Source organism: Capsicum annuum, chromosome 4 (genome assembly GCF_002878395.1).
Source record: "Capsicum annuum cultivar UCD-10X-F1 chromosome 4, UCD10Xv1.1, whole genome shotgun sequence".
NCBI lineage: Eukaryota > Viridiplantae > Streptophyta > Magnoliopsida > Solanales > Solanaceae > Capsicum > Capsicum annuum.
In genome coordinates this window covers 149,161,753-149,169,329 of record NC_061114.1, presented here as the reverse complement: position 1 = coordinate 149,169,329, position 7,577 = coordinate 149,161,753, and the positions used below count along the sequence as shown (strand labels likewise).

General features: G+C 33.5%; 1 long non-coding RNA gene across 1 annotated transcript; it reads left to right on the top strand.

The window, feature by feature from the left end:
* The first annotated feature begins 341 nt into the window (after positions 1-341).
* LOC124898195 lies at positions 342-5,701 on the top strand. Its single transcript, XR_007055162.1, has 2 exons — positions 342-938; positions 5,226-5,701. It is a non-coding gene; the product is annotated as an uncharacterized LOC124898195 (long non-coding RNA).
* The last annotated feature ends 1,876 nt before the right edge of the window (positions 5,702-7,577 follow it).

The window sequence follows — 7,577 nt, the reverse complement described above, 5'->3', positions numbered from 1 at the left end:
AGCCCAAAGAGTATTAGATAGAAGCCATTTCTTTTAAATCATCTCAATTTATAATGTTCTTGTAAATTTTTCCCAAATTTAAGCCTGTTTCGTAGAGTTCACCCTTTCCCTCACTGCTCATCCACTTTAGCACCACATGAATGTCATATTTGTGCCACATAAAGTTACGGATTGCATCAAATACATACTTATTACACTTCTCCCACACCTTGCACTCACTTGACAACTACCCTGCCATGTGTCTTTATTCTATTGGCAAGTCAAACTCAATTAATTCCCGATAATAGAAAACTATCAATTTTACCCTTATTTTATTTTACTAAAATGTCCTACTTTATTTTGTATCAGCCACAACTCTCTCTTTCCCCTACTTTATTTCTCTCTCTCTCTGTCCTTGCAATGGCATAAAGTTAATGCTGGCTTCTTCTCCATTTTGAGGAATGCATCAACCTTCTTTTCATGACTACAAGTTTGTAAGGCTATTTAAAGTAATCATTTATAGAGAATTATCGCCAAATTTTGAGGTTTTGACCAAAGTCATCTCTAAATCCTTTCACAAGTATGCAATGTTCTATTTTTGGTTTATTTCCTCTTGTATTAGATAAGTTCTAGGCAAAGTTTTAACTCATCTTCTTTTCTTTTCTGATCAAATCACGCAAATCCTTACAAAGCCCAGCCTAAGGAAACCTAGCAAACCCTAACCTTGTCCAAATAAATATCAAGGGAATTGAGAGTCTTTGGGATCAATTTTTAGCCTCAATTCTAAGGCTCGAGTTCTAGGTCACAATACAATAAAAAACTTCTTTTATCCACAAATAGCCAGCCCTTTCGTCTCTCTTTCAGTTTTGGGATTTCTTTCTTCGAATAAGTTTGAGATAGTGAAGTTTCAAATGTGGATTTGCAATCTAAAACTCCCCTAGTTGGCTTCTTTGAAATAGGTTCGTAACTCTAATATTTCACCGAACTGTTCTCATTATTTTCTTTATATTTGATAACTGTGTTGCTTGCTTATCTCTTCTATTTTTGTTAAAATTGTTTGTGTTGTTTACTTGGTTGATTAAAAAAAACTAACTAAAGAATCTCATATATTTTTACTACATTTTATTTAAAAGTTCTCTAGATTTTCATTTGTTTTAGAAATATGTCGTAAACGTTGTTCCATTTTTTATCATGAGGAATATACCTCATATTCTAAATCATATTTCTTTCATGAATTTTCCTCCATCTCACTTTTAGATCATATACATATAACATTATTATTTCTTTGATTTTTCTAGCTCTTTAAATTTATTTATGGTGTAGTTGTTACCTTAACATAAGTCTTGCATCTTATATCTTTTCTCTATCTATTAATCTTCCATGATGTATGAATAAAATTCATGATTCTGTAGATTTAATGAAAAATAATTTTTTCAGGACTTGTTTTGGTAATTAAGTCAATAATTATGTAGTGGATATATGTTTGCTAGGATTTGTTACTATATGAAAATATGTTCAGATCACATTGTGTTGATTTTTCCTTTAATATGATGAAGAGGCTATATCTAATGATTTTTGTTTCCTTTCAACTAAATTTAGCTGAAGTCTTGCGCTAATATTCCGTCGAATTATAGCCTAGGCCAATTTGATTCAAAATTATTACTTTCCTAAGTTAAAAGTGAAAGGAGGAATATCTACTTGCTGTATAGTAATATTTTATTTAAGAATAGTTTTTTGTGTAGAATATGATCTTCGTCTGCATATGAATAAATGCAAAGTACAAGATATTTATTTGGTTTGATGTATTGTTTTCATGTTAAGTGTATTGTGTTCGCTGTATACCTTTATTTCTAATTACGAAGTTATATGTCTTCTCTATTTTTTTTTCTTTCCTTTTTTCACATATAAACTCGTGAGCATGTTTGGAGTCTCATGGCTTGACTCAATCTCTATTCAAATCAGAGAAGCGAAGTTATATATTTCTGTGTCGCAGTCTAATACATCTTTCCCTCTTCTAAACTTTATTTTTCTCTGTATACACATGTTATCTCTTCACCAAGATGTATCCCATTCTCTTTTGAAATTTATGTGTTGTTTGTTTGTATTTGAATTTGTGTATGCTTTTTAGATAGACAACACTTTAATTGTGTCCCTCTTACCCTTTTAAATATTAAATTTGGCATAATTACTTGACTTAGGTGTACGACTTATATAGCTAAAGGGTAGAACATATTTTTAAGAAGACATGCCGTAACATATTTTTACCTTATATACATATGTTATTTTCACATATACCATGCACGTCGTCATATGTTTTTCCTTTTACAAGTAATGTCCATCTCCAAACAATTATAGTTTGTTTAATTTTGGTGTCTTTCGCATTTTTGTTTGAAATGAAAAAAAAATGAATAGAAGTACTACCAAATTAATTTTTGATGCTAAACATGGCTTATTTATGATATATCTCCAAATCAAATCGAAACACATTTTTTATATTTTTCCCAAATCTTCCTTATTCTATATTATGTCAAGTCCGTACTTTTACATACACTTGTATCTACTCGCTAAAATTTTTAAACATAAAATTATTTTTCTTACATGACCTTGTTTTATAAATTACTCTTTAATTGATCACTAATTTTTGAGTTTGAATAAAATCTGTAAAGTTTATTTCCTTTGATTGTTGAATTGACTATTCTTAATTTTAGTGGAAAATCTTTTAAGGTCCCAATTCTTTTTCTTATACAATAATTAATGTATACCTTTAATAAGATATATGTTTTTCGTACCTCACTTAATCATTCTTAATTGATCTTGATTTGCTTATCTAACCTAAGTTGACCAGTTAATCATAGTTTTTGGATCCTTTACGATGCTTAGTCCCTCTCCTTTGATAAAATTTAGAATCTTACCTAGAATCATCTAAGTTGTGTAGACCTTGAATAAAGTTTTTATTTATTTTAATCACTTAATTTATAATAGGTGTCCAAATTCACCGTAGAACTAATTTGGTAGCGATTTTTTTAATTAATTTAGAAGTTTTCAATATGTTGTATCTTAAATTGACTCGCATTAAAATGAGTCTATCTAACCCAATTCTTAAGAACCTCAACCCTTTGTGGGTCCAACATAACCCCTTTAGAAACCATGTGCCCCAAGAAAGATACCGAAGAAAGCCAGAATTCACACTTATAGTACTTAGCATACAATTGTTTCTCCTTCAACAACTTCAACATAGTGCGCAAATGAGTTTCATGCTCTTCTTTACCCTTAGAATAAACAAGCATATCATCAATAAACACAGTAACAATTGAATCCAAAAAGGCCTACACTCCATTCATCAAGCTCATGAAACCAACTGGGGCATTGGTCAAGCCAAAAGACATAACCTGATAGTCGTAGTGCCTATATCAAGTTTAGAAAGCACTCTTTGAGATGTCCTGATTTTTAGCTGATGATAACCTCACCACAAATCAATCTTAGAGAATACTACAACCTCTTGTAACTAGGAAAAAAGATCATCTACTCTAGGGAAGGGATATTTGATATGAATAGTCACCTTATTTAACTAGTGGCAATCTTCAAACATTCTTATACTACCATCTTTCTTTTTCACAACAACACTGGTGCACCCCAAGAAGAGACACTTTGGTGAATAAAGCCTTTTTCTTAAGATTCTAGCAATTTGGATTTGAACTCTCAACTTTGCATGGAAATGGGTCAAGTGCCCGACTCTAGGTCTATACAAAAGTCAAGTTCCCGATATGGAGGCATGCTTGAAATATCATATGAAAATACTTCTAGGAATTCATATACCACTGAAATTGATGTTATAGGTGGGAGTACTAATTTATCTTACCGAAATAGGGCTAAAAATCCCCCGCACCCCTTCCTTACTAATTTTTGGGCACAAATTGTAGGCATAACCCTCACAGGATTAGGCTTAAAAGTACCTTACAACTCTAATTTCTCCCTTCTAGTCGCTATAATGATGGTTTTGCAATAAATAAAAAAATAACACAATAAGGGGATAACCAAATCATTCCCAAAATAATATCAAATTCCTCTATGTATAGAATGACCAATCGTCCATGGTTTTAATATGCACTTGACCGAACACACAATAAACATGATCAACACACAATACCCTAACCAATGTAGGAACATACATAGGAATATCAAGATATTCTTAGTCAAAGTCCCAACCTATATCAAATTTCATAGACTCGTAAGAGAAGGTGGAACTGACATCAAATAATATAGAAGCCATATGATCATAGACAAGAATAGTACCTGTGATTATCATCTCAGAAAATTCCACCTCTAGGTGAGCCAAAACTATATAAACATATGCCTTATCACCATCCTAACCGCCACCTCTACTACTTCAATCTCTATTTCTTCTAGCTTGTCCTTTACCTCAATTTTCCTCATTGATTACCTTAGCTTGGCCATCACGCCAACATTGTAGATGGCCCCTACCGTTTCTCTCACAACTACGACCTTTCATAACTAGAGCAGTAGAAGATGGTTGTCAAGACGACTGACCTGCATATAAAAAGTTAGAACAATACCTTCTGATGTGTCCTAAACGCCCCACACTCAAAGCATTTTTGACCTAAAGTAGGCCTTTAAACATAAAAGGAAAAAGGCGTGTAGCTTCTTTCTTGGAAAGGCTGATGTTTGACCCCAGATAGTCCCCCTTTTGATACTGCAAAGCTATATAGTAGGACTTAGAGGAATGGTGTTGAGTGTATTTATGTACCTTAGTGTTGCTATCGTAGCTTATTTAGCCTTGTTCTGAGGGTAATTCTTGTGATTTATGAGTTAGTGATAATATAAATAAGCATATAAGGGTTTAAGTTTGTGTTACAAGGTGAAAAGGTGTTTTCAAATAAGTTTGTACTTAATTGGATTATTTAGAGTCTAGATGAAAAAACTAGTTTTACAAGCTTGAGCTAGGTGTTGTTCTAGTCTATCACAATGGATTCTAATGTGTCGATTGAGTTTCTAAGGTTATTATCTTGTAATTATGTGTGAAACAACTTTTTTGTAATGTTAAATGTTTAATTGGATCAATTGAAGGGTTAGAACAATAAATTGAAGATAAATGTGGAAAAGCCTAATCTTAGCTAGTGTTCTTAGTTCATTGTTGAGAATGTTGTATTGTACTGAGCTCTAATATTTGGTGTTTTATTATGTATCATGCTTGATGAGTTGATTTTGGTGATATACTTATGTTATAGAAGCTTTAAATTGAGTGGAAACAACACCACAAGGCAAGGGATGGAAGGAGAAACTCTTAGACGAAATTAGGCGTTAAGAGGCACATTTCATTGAGCTTACGCGAATTGGCCATGTTGCGGAGCTCTTACAAAGTGATTTTCAATGCCCCAAGCCCCTTATTCTATAATATATCCACCACGATGCACCACATTTCCCATGCGATATCCAATGTACTGCAGACCTCTCCTCATACACGGCTTAAGTCCTCAACTATAAATAGAACACTTTGTAACTTATTCTAAGGACTTTTGGACGTATTTGGACTGGAGAAGAGGTTGCTACAAATATTTTTTAGGGTTTTTATTCTTTTGGTTTATCTTCTTAATAGATTGGATTATGTATTGAAGTATTCAGATCATGATTATGTCAATTAGTGGCTAAATGCCCATTTTCTGGAGTTAAATCCAAGAACATGACTACTATTATTTTGGATTGATTTTGTTTGGTTTTCTTATCATATTAGGTTATTTATTTATCCTTGTTTGAATTATTTTAAGGAGTAGCAAACCTTATAATACATATATTGTGAACCTTGTGATCTCGGAAGGGGGAATAGGAAGATAAAACGTGGGGATAAGCAAAGAAAGGTTTGTATTCTTTTATAAAATATGTAATTCAAATTAGCATCTAGGATAGGATATACTCAGAAACATTGCTTGGTTCACATATAGGATTATAGCTTTAAGCACTTAATTGGATTCTTACATCCCCACTCAATGATGTAGTTGTAATGTCCAAGTTAGGTACACAATTAGAGGTTGGGAGACCATGATCATGCAATAAACCCTACGAATCAACAACTAAGATAAGTGATTTAATGAATGAAGTTCAATAATGTAGTAGAATTTTTTGTAGTTCTTTAACCCTAGGCTTTCCTCTAGTGATTGTATTTAGTGTTTTACTTTACGCACTTTTTACTTTATTTTTAGTTTACCAATCATAAAATCTTTTTGGTTACCTTGAATCAAGTAAATATAAAGATATTAGGCTTTATTTAACGCCACTATATTATTTGGTAGACCACGTACACTTTCGTGTGCACTTGGAAGCAACAAGTTTTTGGCGCTGTTGTTCGAGACTTGTAAATTGGCAACTATTTTTGTTTTAGGTTTACCTTTTCTGATTTCTTTGGTTCTTTATGCTTGGTCTTGGTTTGGTATTTGCAAGATATAGATTTTCAAAGTAGTAAGCTGGAAAGAGATCGAGAATTGGTTGATACAAGCCCCAAACTCAAGCAACGCTTCGATCAATAAGGAAGAGAAGCTATCCTTCTCTGCAATATTCCATAAATTGAAGAAGATCAAGACGTGCCTGCTCTCATGGATGAAGAACAACTAGCCCGTAGGACAGTTCGAGAAGTGGCAATCCCACTTCCGATAAATTTGACCTCCCCTTTTTAGAGGCCGACTGCTGGAGGTAATTTAGAGCTGAAAAAGAACATGGTGCAGCTTTTGATCCGCATTAGACAGTTTATGGGGATTTCACATGAAGAACCACAAGTCCATTTATGGAACTTCTTGGAGATAAGTTATACATTCATCCCTACGGGTATGGTAACTGATTATGTTTGGCTGACACTATTCCTCTTTTCACTATTGAAGGATGCGAAGAAGTGGTTGAATGCTTAGCCAAAAAATTCAATCACAACATAGGATGACTTAGCCTAGAGATTCCTCATTTGACTTTTTCCATCAGGCAAGACTGTGAGACTTTTCTAGTGAGATTGTGTGCTTCAAATAAAAGCCAGACGAGAATTTATATCATGCTTGGGATCGGTTCAAAGATCTTCTACGGGATTGTCCACACCATCAATAGTCTAATAAGGTATTAGCTCACACTTTGTTGAGGTATTTGACCATAATGCAAAGATTTTGCTAGATTCAGCTACAGGTGGTCAAGCTCTGGAGATGACATACGATGAGTTATTTTACTTGTTGAATTGTATTACAAAAGGAAATCAAAAGTGGCATTCAGACTCAGGGAGTTCTACAAAAAAGGTTGTAGGCATGTTGGAGATAGATCGGTTTACCACAATAACTGCTTAGATTGTTGCATTACGAAATCAGTTTAGTAAGTATCTCAGTAACATAAAATTAGGTGCTACACAGCTGGCAACCTCAGTGATATAATTCAGCAAACAAGCACTTGGTGCGTGGTGTGTGGAAATAGTGGTCATGCTACAAATATGAGTACTGCCAATCGAGAGTTTGTGATATTTGTGGGAAATGTTCAGAGGCCTAACAATGGGAACACCTACAGCATGAAGTTGCAGAATCTGACACTAAAATCAATAATGGAATGCCCAACAGTAG